Raw genomic sequence first — 20,903 nt, 5'->3', positions numbered from 1 at the left:
GGAGCTGGCAGTCCTATGCAGCTGGTCCACTAGGTCTCAGCACCCCTTGGGGTCTTGGGCGGGTAGCAGGGCCCTTGGAGACTCAAGAGGCTCCTCCCCTTGGGGGTTTTCAATCCATATACAGCGTGAAAATTTTTAATGGGAGGAGAGGTAACACACATCCCACTATCAAATTCTTTGGTAGGATCCTTGGGATTTTTTTTTTTTCATTGAAGAATTGATAGTAAAATCTCTTCCATTGTTGAAAACGGAACCTATCAGATGACACTGCTTGAATCAATAAAATTCATTTTTGATTCAAAACTGATAGAAAAGAATCTGTGAATTCAACTGGCATGAGATTAAGAGTATGCCGTTGCCTGGCTTTGGCAGGAAGAGCCAGCAATATTTTAAGAAAATCAGAGTGATGTTGGTCCCACCCATTCTTTGAGAAAAGTGTGGAAGAAACAAACGTCTTTAAAAATAAGCAAATGTGGGGAGTCCCCGTGTGGCGCAGCAGGTTAAGTGTCTGCTGTGCTGTTGTCACTGCCAAGGCTCAGGTCACTGCTGAGGAATAGGTCCAGTCTGAGCCTGGGAACTATTGCATGCGGCACATGAGTCGCCACCCCCCCCCCAAAAAAAAGGTAAATTTGAAATGACTTCAAAGAAAGATCATTTGACTCTCAGCTATGATGGTGTAATAAAGTCTAACAGCATAACATGAGAAAAGCAGAATCAGGATATTTCAAGTAAAACATTCCAGCAATATTTGGGTTCCAGTATTTTGACAACCGCCAACGATGGCAGTTGCCTATAAACTTAGAATCAACGTTGTCATAATATGCCATTGAAATTTTGTACTTTTTTTTTTAACGAATTAGGAATGTGCGTTGCTATTATCTGAACAGAGAGCCAAATGTTCTTAACCCTATATTCTCCACACGAAGGGCAAAGACATGGCTGTGCCACAGAGACTACTGGCCTCGGAGATTCACCTACAAGCAATGGGGTCTTTGCCTTCATGACTCTGGCTCATCAAATACATGGTACTCACGTCAATGGTCCTGCCTTATCCTGTCCCCATCGTAAGTCTCACATGCGGATTCCTCCCACCCTCCTCCACCGTCCCCACACCAACAGATTTCCCTACATCTGAATCCCAGAATGCCTTCCAAGTTCCCATCCCAGGGTGTGAACTCATACAATCCACAGCCTTGGAGGTACATACATCTAGAGTGAGTATCAGACTCAGCACAGGCATTTGAAGCATCTCATTAAATAATGGGAGGTGGCTTAGTATCCCAGAAGAAAAGATAAGTTTCTATGACTGCACGCCTTAACATCATAGAGTTGAGAACTCATCAGCTGTAGCATATGACTGCATGGAGGCATCTCTCACCCACTTTCAGGCACTGTTTTATCCAGACCCCTGCTTTGCAGCATGGGGTCCAATTCTTGGCTGTATCATAGTCACTCCCTCAGGAGACTTTCAGAGCTTTCAGGAAAACAAATACGGCAGATACAGATGTTGGAGAAGCAATCAATATTAACTTGAAGATGCAAGTGCTCTTATTTTGCAAGAAGTTGTGGATATGAAAGGTCCTTGTGACTTTTCCAGGTTTCTAAAATTATTCTTTGCTGAGAAAACTCTCTCAGACCAAGGCTGGGAAAGTCATTCTTTCATACCAACTCCCTCCCTCCATGTACCACTTCAACAAAATAATAGCTATAGGTAAAGCATGTGATTAGCCTAAGGATCATGCACCACCTCAACAAAATAATATCTATAGGTAAAGTGTGTCATTAGCCTAAGGACCATGCACCACCTCAACAGAATAATATCTATAGGTAAAGGGTGTGATTAGCCTAAGAGCCATGTACCACCTCAACAGAATAATATCTATAGGTAAAGAGTGTGATTAGCCTTAGGGACGTGCACCACCTCAACAAAATAATATCTATAGCTAAAGTGTGTCATTAGCCTAAGGGCCATGCACCACCTCAACAAAATAATATCTATAGGTAAAGAGTATGATTAGCCTAAGGGTCATGCAGCACCTGAACAAAATAATACCTGTAGGTAAAGTGTGTGATTAGCCTAGGGGAATGAGGGCCCATTACATTTGAAGATGATCTAAATGATTTGTAAGGCCTCTAGAGTTAACTGGCCATGCCCAGCTATGTTGTAGAAATAGAGGTGAATACATTATTGGAGGGGGGGAGGAGGGAATGGGGTTGCCATGTGAACCAACGGCTTGAAATCATGTCAAGTCCAGGGTTCCTGAGCCAGGAAAGAAGGCATTTTTCTCCAATTAGTAATTCATCTCAACCAGCTTGCAGATGACTGCAAAAGAGATATTTAATTCACAGACCCTCTTTGCTTGGAGCGAGAACAATTACAGGGATAGAACAGACTTCAGGCAAGTGGATAAACCTGAGGTCTTATTCCTACTTCTGTATTTCTTACTGGAATTAAAAAAAATTTTTTTTCCAGATAAACCATCTCATTTTATAACTCCATGCCCTCCCCACTTAGTTTCATCTTAACTGCCCATCTCCTTCCAACCCCTTTCCAGCCCCTGCTCTATCACCTTCCTCTGAAGTTTGGTTTTTGAACATCACCCCTCAGGGAAAACCTTGTGAACCTGCTCCAGACACAGCCAGATATGTCTCCCTTCTGATCCACACTTTGCTCTTGGTTTATGGTACACACTGTCCTGCCTTTTACTTTCAGATCTCTGTCATTCTGGTGGGGGTGTGTCTGTGTGTGCATATGAGGAATACTTCTTTATGCCAGAAGACGAGATACAAAAGGAAAGAGAAAGCAGTAAACACTGGATTGAGGACTGCAAGGTGGTAGGATGGGGAACCAGATAATAGCATGTGGGTTATGTTTAAGCTTCTGTTTCTGTGTGGTTGCCTCGGTGATGCTTATGAACACACAGAGAAATGCATGAGCCATTTCTAGACTGTTGATGAAATCCTACTGACTATTGTGTCAAGATTTAGGTTTCTGTTGTTGGCTGTACCCACAGCACGTGGAGGCTCCTGGGCCAGGGACTGAACCCATGCTACAGCAGTGACAAAGCTGGATCCTTAACCACTAGGTCATCAGGGAACTCAAGACTCATGTTTGATGTATTTTTTAGAACCAAGGTCCAAATAGAAGGTGTTACATTTAATCATTATCTTCCTGTATTTTCATTTTTCTTTTATTTTCTTTTCTATTCTTTCTGCCTGCCTGCCTTCCTACCTTCCTTGTAGTTTGTAACTCTTGGGTTTATTTTCTCATGCAAAATCTAATTATTTTGAATTGCCTAAATAGCATCCATAGTTTTTTTCTGGCCATGTAAACCAACATCAATTTACTTAGGAGTATAAAGTTGCAAAATAAAGGATTCAGCTACATCATTGATAATAAGTAATATCTTTGTAAAAGGCAATTCTTTTATATAATGTAAAAGAAGACACAGATGTGATATGTCAAGTTAAAATTTAATTTCCATATTCTTACTTAACTTTATGACCTTAAACTAATACTGTATTAATTTGTTAGTAATAAACAATCTTTAGATATTTGAACATTGCTGTGTTGACTACATGCCATTGATCAAAGCTCTTCAAGCACGTATGAGAAAATTCTTGGTTCTTGAATGAATGTGGGCTAACGCCACATTTCCTCATCTGTGAAATGGGCATACTTTTAGTATCTACTTCATAAGGATATTGCAAAGATTAAAAGAAAGAGTACAGGAAATTCTAGAGAAAAACCTGACACATAGTGGAAGCTGAAGAAAGGTCAGCTCTTATTCATGTGATTATTAAATGAATTTCTTCTGTTGTCATTTAACTGGAATTCTGGAGGGAGATACATATCTACTTTGGCTCAGGGGTTGTAGTTACATTTGGTGCCACTCTCTTGGTCTCTCTTTTCTTGATGGTCACAACATGGCAGCTGTAGCTCCAGCAATCATGTCTCCATTCCAGACAGGAAAAAGGGAAAAGGGGAGCAGAGAAGGGAAAAGCCAGCCAAGTCCATTTTGGGTCAAGGCAACCTTGTGGACACCAAAGCAAGGTTTCCCACCTGAATTCCATTGCCTGGACCCATGACATGTGACATCACTGACCTTCAAGAGATGATGTACCATGGAGCTCTCTTGCAGTGGGAGATATTGCCACTCAGAACGAAGCATGAGGACCACTCAGGTGGATGCAAAGGACAATGAACGAATGATGGGCAGGCAGCTTTTAAGAGCTCCCCACCTTCCACACCTGTCTAACCAGGCTTGCTTTATCCTGTCCAGCTCGCTTTATCAGTCTCACTGAGGGGAAATCATAGACCAACTGCATTTTGTCCTCTTCATCCCCAAAGAACATGCCTTCTACAGCAAGCAGCCATTTGGGTCACATTGGTAGAACCATAAAATTATCAACATTTTCTGAGGTTCTTAGTACCTACTGAAGTGCCAGTTTATTTTGCAACTGAGTTTTCTTGACACCCAACCTACAGTCCATGCCCCTCTGCTGTGTTCCCTTGAGGGTTTTTCCAATACGGTGGATTTATTTTTTGAACAGTCAGACACCTTCTTGACCCTCAGACTCAAAGGACTGGGGTTTTATGTGCAAAATTTCATTTTTGAGAATACCTATTCGGCTTGAGTAATCTTTCTAAGAAGAATCTCAAACTATGAAAACATATGTATATCAGGACTTCCCATCGTGGCTCAGTGGAAACAAATCTGACTGGCATCCAAGAGGATGCAGGTTTGATCCCTGGCCTTGCTCAGTAGGTTAAAGATCTGGCGTTTATGTGAGCTGTGGTATAGGTTGCAGACGTGGCTGTGGCTATGATATAGGTTGTGGCTGTGGCTGTGGCTATGGCCAGCAGCTTCAGCTCTGATTCAACGCCTAGGCTGGGAACTTCCATATGCTGCAGCTGTGGCCCTAAAACGAAAAAAAAAAAATGAAATATATGTATATCAATAAGTTCTTTGCCTAAAGTCAAGTGGAGGACACGCAAAGTTCTGCCTTGTATCACTATGAGGGACTCTGCAGAGTGTGAATTGTAGCCACCTCCAAAATATTAACTGTTTTAAATTAATTCTTCTGTCTTGGACAGAATTATGTCCTGAGTAGCGGATTTCTACTAGAAATCCAGGATTTAATAATTTAACCTATCTCCTTGTAAAATTGCTTTTACATACCACTTTTTAAATTTTAAATTTCACTTCATGTCAAAATGAGGGAGATATCCAGATAATTCAAAACTCAAAAAAGATATGAAATATGCCTTTTGATACTTCGCCCTCACACTTCGATTTTCTTCAGACAAGATTTGTATGCCTCCTTCCCGTGTTCACTTTATGCAAAGAAAAAAAATGAATATATGATGGTTTTAACCTCTTTCCAACACAAAAGTTACTTTCTTATATGCATTACTTTATACCATGTTTTTGATCGAATACATCCTGAAGACTCTTTCTATGACTGTAAATTGGTGCAACCACTATGGAAAACAGCATGGAGGCTTTTCAGAAAACAATATAGAGAAGTACCATGTGATGCAGCAGTTCCACGCTGGGCATCTACCTATCCAGACAAAACTGCAGTGCAAAAAGATACACGCACCTTGTGTTGCCTGAAGCATTTTCACAATAGCTAAGACATGGAAACAACCTAAATGTCCACTGATAGATGATTGGATTAAGAAGATGCGGTATATACATATATGCAATGTAATATTGCTCAGCCATAAAAAATAACAAAATAATACCATTTGCAGCAACATGGATGGAACTAGAGACTCTCCTACTAAGTGAATAAGTCAGAAAGAGAAAAACAAATATCATATGATATCACATATGTAGAATCTAAAATATGGCACACATGAACCTATCTACTGAATAGAAATTCACAGATATAGAGAACAGACTTGTGGTTGCCAAGAGGGAGGGGGAGGGTGTGGGATGGATGGGGAGTTTGGGGTTAGCAGATGTAAACTATGACATTTAGAATGGATAAGCAATGGGGTCCTTCCTTATACAGCACAGGGAACTCTATCCAATCTGTTGGGTTAGACCATGCAGGAAGACAGTATGAGAAAAAGAATATATGTGTGTGTGTGTGTGTGTGTGTGTGTGTGTATATATATATGTGTATATATATACATATATATATAACTGGGTCACTATGCTGTATAGTATAAATTGACACAACACTGTAAATCAACTATCCTCTAATAAATTTTTTTAAAAAGAATCTTTCTATACTTAGCAGCATTTTACCTGATAGTTTTCAAAGGTTTTCCTTCATTGAGTTCCAGTCTGCTAAAAATCATTTACCCCACATATCAATGTCCATGGCATTCCCTCTCTTGGGACTGTACTTTGCATTTCTTTCAACTAAAACAGGTTTCACTACCCTTTAAAAACCAACAGAACTCGGTTGTACATTGCCTCCTACTAGCTTCAGCCAGCTTTGCAAGAGCTAAACTTCTAAAAGCTCCATTGACCTTCCAAGCCAATCTCAAGCCTACTTGTAAGTAGTCTCAAATCTATGATGTATTCCAAACAACAAAAACCATATGAGTTCAAGGATCTTTGTATTAAAGAACCACATGCCAAAAGTTATATCTGTAACACTCAAGTTCTGACATCAACAATCTCCAGGCTCTAAGTGCCTTTGCATCAGTTTTGCCCTGGAAAAGGTGATAGGGTAACAGAAGATTGAGTTTCTTCTACCGATTCCCTATAAAACTGAAAAAGCAAAGTTCCTCTCAGAGCTATAGGGTAAGTATGGATTGTTTGGGACAGTTTAAGGAAGCAAGAAGTCATGACCGAGTTGGATAAAAGTGTGGCATTGGAGATAGATTTTCTTGTGTGTGAATTCCAGAATTCCAGAACCAGGACTCCTTCTTAGAAGTCGGAAGGTGACAAATAAAAAAGCACATTGCTCACACCTCAGGGATGAGGGATGTAGAACTCATTTCTGGAAGGTTTACTAAGAGATGCGGAGTATCCGTAGGCATAGAAAGCTCGTGATCACGTCAGAGATGAATGGTCAAGAAGAGAGAAAATAGGGAGGATGCATATATTTATATATGTTGATCTAGGACATGGTGCTGCATAGGGTGTTTGCTTCATCTAAGCAAGGGTCTTTACACAGCTGTCCACAATGAAGCACCAGATGTCCTGTGCAGGAACTCATGCTCTGTCCGTGAGATTCTCATCCAAGGTGTTTACCTCTCTTCAAGGATTGGAAGCCCCTCAGTTCCAATCACTGAACCAGCTCTGTGGCTTTGCCTGGATCCTTGGGCATCTCTGGATAAACAGGTCATCTCAAGACGTGGCCAACCTTGGAATTCTGAGCAAGTGTGGCTGGACCAAGGTTGGGGGCTGAGGGATGCCATGAGGTTACAGGAGGGAATGTGGTCTCAGCAGGTAGGGCTGCCCCAGTCATGGAATCAACCCCGAGAGCAATCATTTATTGGGCACAGGATGATGGAAATGGGTGTAAATAATTGATTGGAAGAAGCTGATAATGGAAGAAGAGGATGAATGTTGGTGTCAACACTGTGTATGAAGGAAGTTGGTATAAGGAATTTATTGGGAATCGTGTGATAGAAATTGGTATAAATACTTTTTAGGGACAGGGTGAAGGAAGTTACTAGGATTTGTATAAAGCATTTTCTTGGGAGCAGAATGAAGGCAAGGGATAGAGTTTACAGGGGATGGGATGGTGGGTGTGTTACAAATATCTATTTCTTCAAGAGCTCACCTGCTGTTTGCTTCTACAGCTAACCCTTGTTCTTAGGAGATTGTTGCCTTGTGCGTTTTGTAATTTGAGTTTGTGTGTTGATGTTAGCATGTAATTTATCTGTGGAATCCTTCTGAGGATGCATCGATCCAAGGGAGAATTACCTTCCCAGTGCCAGGTTTCCTGTGTCTGAATGACACTAATGCATTTTAAGGTAATCATGTGTTATCTTGTGTCTTCTTATTTCAAGCAACTCATGCGAGGTCTACCCCCCCAACGCTGCAACAATAGTTCTATATATAAATAGCATTTAAAGTTCTTGGAGGAGGTGTTTTTCCAGCCTGGATTTCCTATCAGGAGGGTACATCTTATTTCCTTGTTTTAGCAGGTATAGAGATTTCTTTTCTAGGGCAACATGTGACTGGCAGAAGAGGCTGTTGAGTTCTTGGCTGCAAAAAGGGATCTCAAAATCTACTCTACCCTTGGTAGACCCTTGGTAGACCAAGGTTTTGTGTACTCTCTATCCTGGAAATGGGAAGTCCCCTTGGAGAAGTGTTTGTTTGTTTGTTTAGCATCTTCTCTATCTCTTTATTTTATCTTGTTTTATTTTTTATGTAATGATTTTTTTTTCATTATAGCTGGTTTACAGTGTTCTGTCCATTTTCATGGTGACCCAGTCACACATACACGCATACATTCTTTTTTCTCACATGATCATGCTCCATCATAAGTGACTAGATATAGTTTCCAGTGCTACACAGTAGGATCTCATTGCTTAATGTTCATTGAAGCACAATTCACAATAGACAAGACATGGAAACAACCTAAATGTCCATCAACAGATGATTAAATTAAGGAGATGTGCTATATATACACACAATGGAATACTATTCAGCCATAAAAAAGAACAAAATCATGCCATTTGCAGCAACATGGATGGAACAGGAGACTCTCATACTAAGTGAAGTAAGCTGCTTATTTTTGTTTTTTGCCTTTTAGGGCTACACCTGCAGCATGTGGAAGTTCCCGGGCTAGGGGTTGATCTGGAGCACCAGAGCCCCAGTAACATGGGCTCCAAAGCAAGTCTGCAACCTACACCACAGCTCATGGCAATACTAGATCCTTAGCCAACTGAGCAAAGCCAAAGATTGAACAGACATCCTCATGGATACTAGTCGGGTTTGTAACCCACAGAGCCTCAAAGGGAATGCCCCTCTTTGAGACGGTTTAAGCCCTCTCAATACGCTTATTTCCCATCCTGTCACATTCCTCCCCCTAGCCATTAATTACTACAACTTTCTTATGATCTTCTATGTGTTTTAAAGAGTGTTTGTCACCCCTTATCCAGAATTTCAATGTACTCTCCAGTAGGCATGTTGCTTTGGCATGAACACTCTGCCATATTGGTGAAACCAATAATCCTACATGTCTAAATAAAAACAAAAACAAATGGGACCTCATTAATCTTAAAAGATTTTGCGTAGCAAAGAAAACCATAAACAAAACAAAAAGACAACCCACAGAATGGGAGAAAACATTTGCAAATTAAGTGACTGACAGGGGATTAATCTCCAAAGTGTAAAAACTACACATGCAGCTCAATATCAAAAAAAAAAAAAAAGGCAACACAATCAAAAAATGAGCAGAAGATTTAAGTAGACATTTCTCCAGAGAAGATATAGAGATATTAAAAAACCACATGTTCAAAAACCACATGTTTAGTATCACTAGTAGTTAGAGAAATGCAAACGAAAATTGCTGTGAGGTATCACCTCACACCCGCCAACATGGTCATCATAAAAAAATCTACAAATGACAGATGCTGGGAAAGGGTGTGGAAAAAAGAACCCTGTTTCCTTTCCTTGTGGGTGGGAATGTAAACTGGTGCAGCGACTATTGAAAACGGTATGGTGGTTCCTTAAAAAACTAAATATAGAAATACTTTATGATCCAGCAATCCCACTCCTGGGCATATATTTGCAGAAAACCATAATTTGAAAAGATACATGCACCCCAACGTTCATTGCAGCATTATTCATAGCCAAGACATGGAAGCAACCTAAATAGCCATCAACAGAGGAATAGAAAAAGAAGATATGGTACAGTGGGATATTACTCATCCATAAAATGAGTGAAATAATGCCATCTGCAGCAACTTGGGTGGACCAAGAAATTATCACACTAAATAAAGTCAGTCAGACAGAGAAAGACAAATAGCATATGAGATCACTAATACGTGGACCCTTAACGAAACGTGATACACAAGAACTTAAAAAACAGAAATAGACTGAAAGATTTTGCACCCAAATTCATGGTTACCAAAGGGGAAATATGGGGCAGGAGGGAGTGATTAGGAGTTTGGGATTATCATGTACACACGGCTATATATAAAATAGATCGGTAACAAGGACCTACTGTATAGCACAGGGAACTCTACTCAATACTGTGTAGTAACCTATGTGGGAAAAGAATCTGCAAAGGAACAGATAGGTGGATTTGTATAACTGAGTCACTTTGCCGTACGCCTGAAATTAACAACTTGGCAAGACAATTCTACTCCACTAAAATTTATTTTTACAAAATCCTACATCTCTTCCTTTCTGAGCATCATGTCTTACTCATCTTCTTGACTAAATGATGATGCCAGCAGCTGCTCAGGGGACTTCATTGACTGACTACACACTTTTTCTTATTTCTGTCTACTGGCAATGAGTTGTATGATTTTAATTGCACTGAAGTGTTTTATTTATATCCCAATTCCCTGCTCCAAACCTTAGTAGGCTCTTCCATTGTTTTATTATAGACCTACATTTTGGGATTTCTAGGTCTCTTCTAGTTTTTAATGTCTCTACTGAGACAGATGCATGTGGACCATTCCCCAGGGAGCAAATGGTTTTTTTCATCGGTCTGATTTAAGTAAGCTCTCTCAAAAACCCCTTTTCTAGCTCTCTTTGCCTTTGCTTATTTGATCCTTTTCTTCTATGAAAGGACTTCTCTTCCTCTTTATTTTGGAAGTAAATCCCAATCATTCTGCAAGTCCTTCTTTGTTGATAAGAGTTATTACTAATCCTACTGTGACCCCATACGAATCATAGCTCTGACCCCAATCATTCTGTGTAGGATTTACTGGCACTGGTCTGAAGAAACAGGTAAATGCTCTGGCTTTTTGTTTTTGTTGTTCATTGTTTTATGGGCATTTACTTCATTTCCCAATTAATTTAATTTGTAACCAAGATTTAAAAGCATGATCCATTCATCCCTAAGTGCTGAGCCTAATGTTTATTGTCCTTCATCAAAGAGCCACATAAGTCACACTTTAGGAAAGGTGTATTCACGTGGAGAGCCGACTTGGGGTTGCCAAGGGGGAGGGGGAAGGGAGTAGGATGGATGGGGAGTTTGGGGTTCATAGATGCAAACTATGACATTGAGAATGGATCAGCCATGAGGTCCTGCTGTGCAGCACAGGGAACTCTATCCAGTCTCCTGGGATAGACCAGGATGGAAGATAATATTAAAAAAAAAGAAGAATGTATATTGGTGTATGACTAAGTCACTTTGCAACAGAGTAGAAATTGGCAGAAATGGTCAATCAACTATAATTTAAAAAAGAATGGTCTATTTAAAGTAGATGTGAACTAATGTTCATTTACTTTTATTATTTTCTGAGAATGGAGAACACGACACTATGTCTTCAATTCACTGGAATCCTGCCTTCGAGGACTGGGGACCACTGGGTTCAGAGGCGACCCATGACTTGCAGCACGGTGGCGGGGGTTGGGGTAAAACATTCGCCACACTCCCAAGTCTCTGATCTCCCCAAGACCATGTACTCATCCAGCTGATGCACCATGTCTCTTTTCTCGTGGTTTCCCAGCTACCCTGCACTGCCTGTGGATTTCGTCAGAGCTGGACAAACATCCACCGAGCACCCAGCTGGGATCTTTGCAGGGAGGACTCCCGACACACAAAGGGAATCCCACCCAGATGCTGGTCTTTTTGCCCCTTGGAATAGACGTTAGTTCCTCCCCTTCAGCTGGCTTTGGTTGCATAATCCACTCTCCATTCAGTAGTTTAATATATCTAGTGACTAATAAATCTGTGTGTGTGTGTGTGTGTGTGTGTGTTTGTGTGTGTGTAGGGGGGCGTCTTTTGTCCTTTTAGGGTCACACCCACAGCATAGGGAGGTTCCCAGGCCAGAGGTCAAACTGGAGCTGCAGCCGCCAGCCTATGCCACAGGCACAGCAACTCGGGATCCAACATCTGTGACCTACATACACCACAGCTCATGGCAATGCCGGGTCCTGAACCCACAGTGCAAGGCCAGGGATCAAATTCATGTCCTCATGGATACTAGTCAGGTTCATTACCACTGAGCCACAATTGGAACTCCTGTTTTTTTTGTTTTTCAAATCTTCTGAAAAATAAACTTGACTTGGCATTCCCATTTTGGCTCAGCAGTAAAGAACCCCACTAGTATCCATGAGTTTGTGGGTTCGATCCCTGGCCTCACTCAGTGGGTTGAGGATCCAGTGTTGCTGTGCGCTGTGGCGCAGGATGCAGACACGGCTTGGATCCTGTGTTGCTGTGGTGTAGGCCAGCAGCTGCAGCTCCAATTAGCCCTCTAGCCTGGGAAATATGCCACAGGTGTGGCCCTAAAAAGCAAACAACAACAACAACAAAAAAAAAAACAAAGCTTAGCTTGAATTTAAAATTTCTCTCTTTTTCCCATCAGAAGTTTGTTTTAGATGAGCCACTAAAGGATAAGTGGGTGATGGTGGTTCTGTTTTTCTGTCTCACCTTCTCTGCTATGTGGGGGCTGATTATTGTTTTGTTTTATATGGGACCTACAAGGAAGAAGAGGCTAGGTCTTTGCAAGCTCTTACTTGCTCATCACCGTCATACGCTGTTTTCTTGCTCTGTCTTTGCAATTAGCTGATTTTCAAGCTAACCTTTTCTCCTGTGGACATCTCTGGGGGTTTTCACTAACTCCCTTTCCTCATGACAAAAGGCAGGTCTCTCTTGGTAGGATGGAGGCTCTGAAATCCCAGCTCCTGTTTCTGGAGGTCAAGGGTGGGCAGAGAGGCTGGCTCTGCAGGATGGCGCCTTGAGTATCACCTGCGTTAAAAGGACCGCAAGTCAACTCGGGTGCGTGGAGCTCACGTAGGTCCTGGCACGAGGGTCCTGGTGACTCTGCCCTGGAGTTAGAGGGAAGGGAGAGAGGGCCCCCCACCTCCCTGGCAGGGCACTCGGCTGAACCTCACGGCACATTTTAAACTGCTCAGAGGACAGCCACGTCTGCCAACATCAGGGGATGAACATCAGGGCTGCAGAGGAGACGGAGGGGAGTGCTGTGAGAACAGAAACGGTCCTGATGGGAGCTTTTCTGTACCCTTGGGACAGCGCATGCGATAAAACGTAAAGACACATAGGAGGAAAACTCAGACTCATAAAGAAAACATTATCTAGGTTATTTGGTTAATAAAAATGAATGCCACGTTTGACTTTCCAGTCAAAGAGAAAAGCCCACTGGTTCATTCAGAAAAGCAAAGATTACTCTGGAACGTGATGCTCTATTTTAAAAACTGGGTTTATATATACATATATTTTTTGTCTTTTTAGGGCTGCACCCGCAGCATATGGAAGTTCTCAGGCTCTGGGTCAAATTGGAGTTGCCGCTGCCAACCTACGCCACAGCCCCAGCCTCAGCCACGTGGGATCCAAGCCTCACCTGTGACCTATACCACACCTCCTGGCAATGCTGGATCCTTAACCCACTGAGCGAGGCCAGGGATTGAACCTGCAGCGTTATAGATATTCATCGGGCTTGTAACCCACTGAGCCACAACAGGAACTCCAAGATGGTGATATTAAAAAATGACTGACCAGAGTTCCCATTGTGGCTCAGTGGTTAGCGAATCCGACTAGGAACCATGAGGTTGAGGGTTTGATCCCTGGCCTTGCTCAGTGGGTTAAAAGATCTGGCGTTGCCGTGAGCTGTGGTGTAGGTCACAGACACGGCTTGGATCCTACCTGCATTGCTGTGGCTCTGGCATAGGCTGGCAGCTACAGCTCCAATTCGACCCCTAGCCTGGGAACCTCCATATGCCACAGGAGAGGCCCAAAAAATGGCAAAAAAAAAAAAAAAAAAAAGACTGACCACTTCATCCTTACAAAGAAACCACAGGCTACAAGGACATTGTGCTGCACCCTCAACAGACGCAGAAAATAAATACAGCATCCACGCTAAACTTCACTGCCATGTGATGCCATTCAAGAAAATGTGCAAATAAACAGAGGCCAAGGAATTCTTGCTGTTGGAGAAATCTAGAAGGGGGAGGGGCGGGCGGCTACTTTTCTATTTAAGCCTCGTTAATTCTTCAGAATGAGTTTGATGGGAACTTGGGCAGAAGATACCGTGGAATTCTTTTTTTCTGAGAAGTAATTACAGTATTCTTTTCCCTGATACTGAAAAACAGCAGAGCTACATGCTTTAAGGAATGTGAAACACAACAGTATCCACATTCTATTTTGCAACTTGCAGATTCTAGGAGTTCTCTTGCAGCTCGATGGGCTAAGGATCCAGGGTGGTCACTGTAGGAGCTCAGGTCACTGCTGTGGCACAGGTTCAGTCCCTGGCCAAGGAATTTCCATTTGTGTGGACTTGGCCAAACAATAAATAAATAAATAAACTAAAGAAGACTAATTTGGGAGGGAGGTTGGGTGGAGGGAAAAGAGGCATTAGTCAAGCTGGTGAGACCCAAAGAATAAGAAAAAATATCATAAGCAATCTACATTCCTTCAGGAAGGTGAATATAACATAATGAACAAAATTCCCTGGTTCTACATCCTAAAACAGAGCCAAGAAGATAATGCATGCTTTGACTTTTATTACAAGAAGTTATTAACTCCATGCCATTTCTCAGAATATATTTGGTGTAGAGTTTGCCAGCTTTTTTCCTTTTTTTTTTTTTTTTTGGCTGAGCCCACAGTATGTTCCTGAGTCAGGGATTGAACGCGTGCCGCAGCAGCGACCTGAGCCACTGGGGTAAGGGTGTTGGATCCTTAACTGCTAGGCCACCCGGGAACTCCAAAAGGTTGCTGACTTTTATCAACAGAAATCAAAGACTATATCTGCTTCACAGCAAGACATGCTGTGCAACATCCAGATGTGGAAATATGACCATTTTGGTGGAGTGGCATGCCCTGGGGACGGCAGGAGAGCACACGGAGAAAACGTGTTGACGGCAAGGTTGCAGCCACTGTGGGATGTGAGGCAGGCAGACCTGGGAACCACAGACTTCACGAATAGCCCCGTGACAGAGAGTTGCACGGCCATTGTTTGCAGGGCACTCCTGAAGTGTCTTGTGTTGGAGCAAACCAGTTATTCGATGATGCAGGCAAAGGGCATCTCCGGAAAGGACAATCCTTCCCAACAACCCTTAGTGAATGCGAAGGAGACGGAGTTTTACGTAGTGAGTCAAAGAAAGGCGGAATGTTTAATTCATCTCAACTTGGGAATGGCAGTTAAGGTTTTCTTTCTAGGTTGGAGGAATATGTCAATGATGTGAGAATCAAGGCAAAGTTCATGAAAGAGGAGTAAAGCTTCCCTACAGGTTTTTTTTTAATAACAGATATATTGATATGTAATTGACTCACCATAAAATTCACCCTTAAAGTATACAATTTACTGGGGTTTTAAAAAAATTTTTATTAGAGTGGATTTACAGCGTTCTTTCAGTTTCTACTGTACAGCACACAGATCCAGCCATACATATATATACATTCTTCTTTTCCATAACATCTTACACCATGGTCTAACCCTTTGTTTCTTATCTTTCTTTCTTATCCACACTCTCAGCATGTGGAGGTTTCCAGGCTACGGGTCAAATTGGAGCTGTTGCCACAGCCATGGCAACACCAGATCCGAGCTGCATCTGTGAACTACACCACAGTGCACCACACCACCAGATCCTTAACCCACTGAGTGAGGGCAGGGACTGAACCTGCGCCCTTATGGGTACTAGTCAGATGTGTTTACACTGAGCCACAATGGGTACTCCTGACCCTATCTTTTTAAAGAGAGACGTAACATCATTCAGTAGGAGGTAATTTTCCTAAAACAGCTCAACATGGGTTTAGCTAAATTTTTATTTATTTGTTTATTGTATTACTATTTCTTGCTTTATTTTAGGGTCACACCTGCGGCATATGGAAGTTCCCAGACTAGGGGTTGCATCAGAGCTACAGCCGCCCGTCTACACCACAGTCACAGCAACATGGGATCCAAGCTGCATCTGTGACCTACACCACAGCTCACGGCAACGGCAATCCTTAACCCACTGAGTGAGGCCAGGGATCAAACCCGCATCGTCATGGATACAAGTCAGATTCATTTCCGCGACACCACAACAGGAACTCCCTAGCTAAATTTTTAGAAACTTAGGAGGCACAAATTCTCCAAGGAGATCACAGTATGTTATGGATTGCTTTTATATGGTTAGATAACAAACATTTAAAATAGACCTCTTATTCTCCCGTGAATATGCTAATGTACATTAATGACTAATGCTGATACTGACAGCTAACTTTATATAGTGTTCACTGGGTGTCAGGCACAAATGCTTTACATACAAAAGAGAAACTCAGTTAATTGTCAAAAGCTCTAAGAGGCAAGTACTTTTTAATCACCATGATATAGATGCGGAAAGTGAGATGCAAAAGGTAACTGAATTGCCCAAGACCTCAAATCTTAAAAATGGTGAAACATGAAGCCAGCACTCCTAATCCTTATGCTATAATGTACATACTATTTAATAGTTTCCTAATTACAATACAAAAAAGAAACACATGGAAAGAATATGTAATAACATGTATTTTTACCACATAACATAATGAAGTGATCCAAAGCTTTTGGGGGGGGGGGTAAATTGCTTGTGCCAGTGACTCAAATATCAGGAGCCGTGTTGAATTCTTCTAAAATTCTTCTGAAATTCTGAATTCTTGGTACATTTTCAAACAAACTACAATTTTTCCTCTAATTAAGTGATCCAAAGCCTTGGGTGGGTGTGTGTGTGTGTAAATTGCTTGTGCCAGTGACTCAAATATCAGGAGCCGTGTTGAATTCTTCTGAAATGGCTAACAATTCTTGGTACATTTTCAAACAAACTACAATTTTTCCTCTAATTACTTGGCAGATGTGTTCCTAGAAAATTCAGTGCCTATTATCACAGTGCAAAAGAAAAGACTCCTTGAGTTTAGATATAAAATGGAGTTAGGTTCTAGGTTCAGATAATTACAGAGAATTTTTTTATGGAAATGAACATTTGGTGGAGTATTTTGAAGTTTGTGTGGGAAATGGCACAATTCTTTATTGTTTTTTTAAAAATTATGTTTTGTTTCAATATCCTGGACACCTCGGACCTTCTTATCATTCCTGGCTGCTGCTCCACCAAAGGACAGTAGTGACACTGAATTATTATAACAGGAATAATAACACAATCCTGAAACCATCACTGATGAGCTACTGTTCCCAGGATCCATGTCTACTATTCAGTTTATTTGGTTTTCTTGACTTCTTGCACTGGCTAGAACCTCAAGTACTATGTTGAATTAAGAATGGTTGTGTTGGGAGTTCCCGTTGTGGTGCAATGGTTAACGAATCCGACTAGGAACCATGAGGTTGCGGGTTCAGTCCCTGCCCTTGCTCAGTGGGTTAACGATCTGGCGTTGCAGTGAGCTGTGGTGTAGGTTGCAGATGCGGCTCGGATCCCGCGTTGCTGTGGCTCTGGCGTAGGCCGGTGGCTACGGCTCCGATTCAACCCCTAGCCTGGGAACCTCCATATGCCGCGGGAGAGCCCAAGAAATAGCAACAACAATAACAACAAAAAGGCAAAAGACAAAAAAAAAAATGGTTGTGTTGTTCGCAGGTGCAGAGAGAAAACATTCAGTCTTTCACCGTTAAGGATGAGGTCTGTCGTAATTATTTAGGTTTTCAGGATGGCCTTGAACTCTGGAAATTCTAGGCAAAACATTGAGTGTAGGTACATTCTTCCTGGGGAGCAATCTGTAGCTTTCAGGTCCTTCTCAAATTGTAATTATCCCCATTCTTTCCCAAGCTGAGAACCACTGATCTTGAGGACGCCATGATATTGCAGACTATTTTTTTTCCCAATGCCCTTTTCACATGGAACCATTCTTTCTGGTTGGCATGAGACACTCTCTGCAATGTTCAAAACAGCATCATTCTCAACTTAGTAGCCATCGCAGATTTTTATTTGCAGGCAGCTACGTCATTGCTCATCGCTGCTTTAAAATAAGCTAGGTAAGTGAAGTTAAGTCAGAAAGAGAAAGACAGAGACCACATGATATTGCTCATGTCTGGAATCTAATATGTGGCACAAAGGAACCTTGCCTCAGAAAAGAAAATCATGGACTTGGAGAACAGACTTGTGGTTGCCAAGGGGGAGGGGGAGGGAGTGGGATGGACTGGGAATCTGGGGTTAATAGATGCAGACGATGGCCTTTGGAATGGAGAAGCAATGAGATCCTGCTGTGTAGCTCTGGGAACTATGCCTAGTCACTTATGATGGAGCATGATGGAGGGTAATGTGAGAAAAAGAATGTATATATGTGTGTGTGACTGGGTCACTCTGCTGTCCAGTAGAAGACTGACAGAACACTGTACACCAGCGATCATGGAGAAAATAAAAATCATTTTAAAAAATAATAAAATAAGCTAGGATCGTTGGGGTCCAGGTCTGCTGTGGTTTTCCGTGGTGGTATGGGCAACGCCGAGGTGGTCTTCACAGTTACTGCTTAAACACGTGGTTACACCTGAAGGACAAGTAGTCTAATCTCTTCCTGTAATTCTTTCCAGGTGCAAAGTCATGGTCACACCCTTTGAAGGGCAGTCTGCAGGATGTGGGCAGATAATGGAATCTGTGTTGGGGCAGAAGCTCAGACTGCTGAGTCTTTCTGGCCCCTGATGATGGTGGCCAGTGGCACAGTGAAGCACCAGGACGTTATTTATTAGGCATATGCCAAACCTCTGCCAGGAAAGGAGGTTCAAGAGTGCTGCCTTTTTGTTGTCGTTGTCTGAATGTCTGGAACAATTAACTTTATCTTTAATGCTATGGTGTAACTCCATCGCTATGTATTTGTGTTTGGCCATTCTGATAGCTATTTACTGTCCACTGCATGTTCAGAGTCCTCAACTATGTGTCCAGATTTGGTAGCTGCATTCTGGGGCGGTTACTCTGTAGGGTTCCCCTGTGTTATACACGGAGTCATATGCCCGCAAAATCCATGTGTTGAAACCCTACCCCCCAGTGTAGGTGTATTCACAGACAGAGCTATTAAGGTTAAATGAGATAGTAAGAGAAAGCCCTCTTCCAGTAGCATGGGGGTCCTCAGACACAGAGGAGGTCAGGACACAGACACACACAGAGGGATGACCCCGTGAGGACACAGGAGGAGATGGCTGTCGACACGCCCAGGAGTGGGGGGCCTCTGGGAAATGAACACTGCAGACACCTGGACCTGGGACTTTGAACCTCCAGAACGGTGAGAAAATAAATGTCTATTTTTTAAACCACTAAGTTTGTGGTATTTTACTGTGGCAACCCAAGTAGGCAAATACACCATTTTATCCAGAATCAGAAGGCAAGAAATGTATTTATATATTTTATTTTTCCTTGTGGTGAGAATCCTTAGGATTACTCTCTGTTAAGAAATATGTTTTTTTGGAGTTCCTGTCATGGCACAGTGGGTTAACAAATCCGACTAGGAACCATGAGGTTGCAGGTTCGATCCCTGCCCTTGCTCAGTGGGTAAAGGATCCGGTGTTGCCGTGAGCTGTGGTGTAGTTGCAGACACGGCTCGGATCCTGCATTGCTGTGGCTCTGGCGTAGGCTGGCAGCTACAGCTCCGATTAGACCCCTAGCCTGGGAACCTCCGATTAGACCCCTAGCAGGAGTGGCCCAAGAAATGGCAAAAAAAAAAAAAAAAAGAAATACATTTTTTTTTTCTAAACATAGAACTACCATATGATCAAGCAATCCCACTCATGGGCGTATAACTAGACAAAACCGTAATTCAAAAAGATCCATGCACCCCTGTGTTCACTGCAGCACTATTCACAAGAGCCAAGATATGGAAACAACCTAAATGTCCAGTGACAGATGAACAGATAAAGAAGATGTGGTACATATACACAATGGAGTATTACTCAACCATAAAAAGAACAAAATAATGCCCTTTGCAACCAGAGATTCTCATACTAAGTGAAGAAAGAGAAAGATGAACACATGAAATCACTTGTACGTGGAATCTAACATATGGTGCAAATGAACCTGTGTACAAAACAGAAACAGGCTCACAGACATAGAGACCGGACTTGTGGTTGCCAAGAGGGAGAGAGGAGGAAGGGGGATGGATGGGGAGGTTGGGGTTCGTAGATATAAACTATGACATTGAGAATGGATAAGCAATGAGGTCTTACTGTACAGCACGGGGAACTCTATCCAGTCTCTTGCGATAACACGAGGGAAGATAATATAAGAAAGGGAATGTATATATATGTATGACTGGGTCACTTTGCTCTACAGCCGAAATTGGCACAACATTGTAAATCGACCATATTTTAATAAAAAATAAAAAATATATTTAAATAATATATGGTGAGCTGAAATCGTTTATTTTTTTTTTTTATTTTTATTTTTTTGGTGGAGCTTGTGGCATGTGGAAGTTCCAGGGCCAGGGATAGGATCCATGTCACAGCAGTGGCTCGAGCCAAAGCAGTGACAACGCCACCACAGAACTCCTGAAATCCCTTTTAACAGAACGAATGTAATAAGCCCCACCAATCTGATACAATTTATTTTTCAGTCAAGACTTTAAAACAATTCATTATAAAATGTGTACGGTGGTCCACTCCTTTTTGTGTCCCCCATTTCTCTCCAAAGAGTCCTGGTAGAATGATGGAAAGTATAGGATCAAATTTCTCTTAACCTGGTCACTCCCAAATTCCCATTCCTTTCCTCCTCATTTCCTCTTTGTTTTCTAAAAAACCGTTTGTTAGCCATGTATAGAGACTCTCGAACACCTTTTCTCTGAGAGTCGCATGGCATGTGGCATTTGCGTCATGACATTCATCCCTGACTATACGATTT

At 42.0% G+C, this 20,903-nt stretch overlaps 1 long non-coding RNA gene across 1 annotated transcript in view; it reads right to left on the bottom strand.

The window, feature by feature from the left end:
• Window positions 1-20,903, bottom strand: part of LOC110257915 — a 49,138-nt gene that overhangs the window by 9,325 nt on the left and 18,910 nt on the right. The window lies entirely within an intron of this gene.

This window comes from Sus scrofa, chromosome Y (assembly GCF_000003025.6).
Source record: "Sus scrofa isolate TJ Tabasco breed Duroc chromosome Y, Sscrofa11.1, whole genome shotgun sequence".
Taxonomy (NCBI): Eukaryota; Metazoa; Chordata; class Mammalia; order Artiodactyla; family Suidae; genus Sus; species Sus scrofa.
This window is presented reverse-complemented; position numbering and strand designations above follow the sequence as displayed.